Source organism: Myotis davidii, unplaced genomic scaffold (genome assembly GCF_000327345.1).
Source record: "Myotis davidii unplaced genomic scaffold, ASM32734v1 scaffold2131, whole genome shotgun sequence".
NCBI lineage: Eukaryota > Metazoa > Chordata > Mammalia > Chiroptera > Vespertilionidae > Myotis > Myotis davidii.
The window spans coordinates 1-393 of record NW_006282665.1 but is presented as its reverse complement, the minus strand read 5'-3'; positions in this window follow the sequence as shown (position 1 = coordinate 393).

The window sequence follows — 393 nt, the reverse complement described above, 5'->3', positions numbered from 1 at the left end:
CCCCGTGTGTGTGTGTGTGTGTGTGTGTGTGTGTGTGTGTGTGTGTGTGCGCTGCTCAGAGGGGGAAATCACGGGACTAATGCAACTACTGGGTTGAGAATGGTAATTCATGGGCCACCACCACCGCCTTCTCTCTCTCTCTCTCCATCGCTCGCTCTCTCTCTCTCTCTCTCTCTCTCTCTCTTTCTCTCTCTCTCGATTTCTGCGGGTTGACAGTTCTGTGAAGGAGGATCTGAGGATCCATCTACCCATTCCACTCCCCACGCACCCCCACCTCCAGATCCGTGTGGAAGTTGCACAGCCACTATCACCGGGAGTTCTGAAGATCCATGGGGTCTTTGCCTTGCGCATTAGTTTTGTCTTCACAAAAAAAGGAAACTAGACAGGATAGTG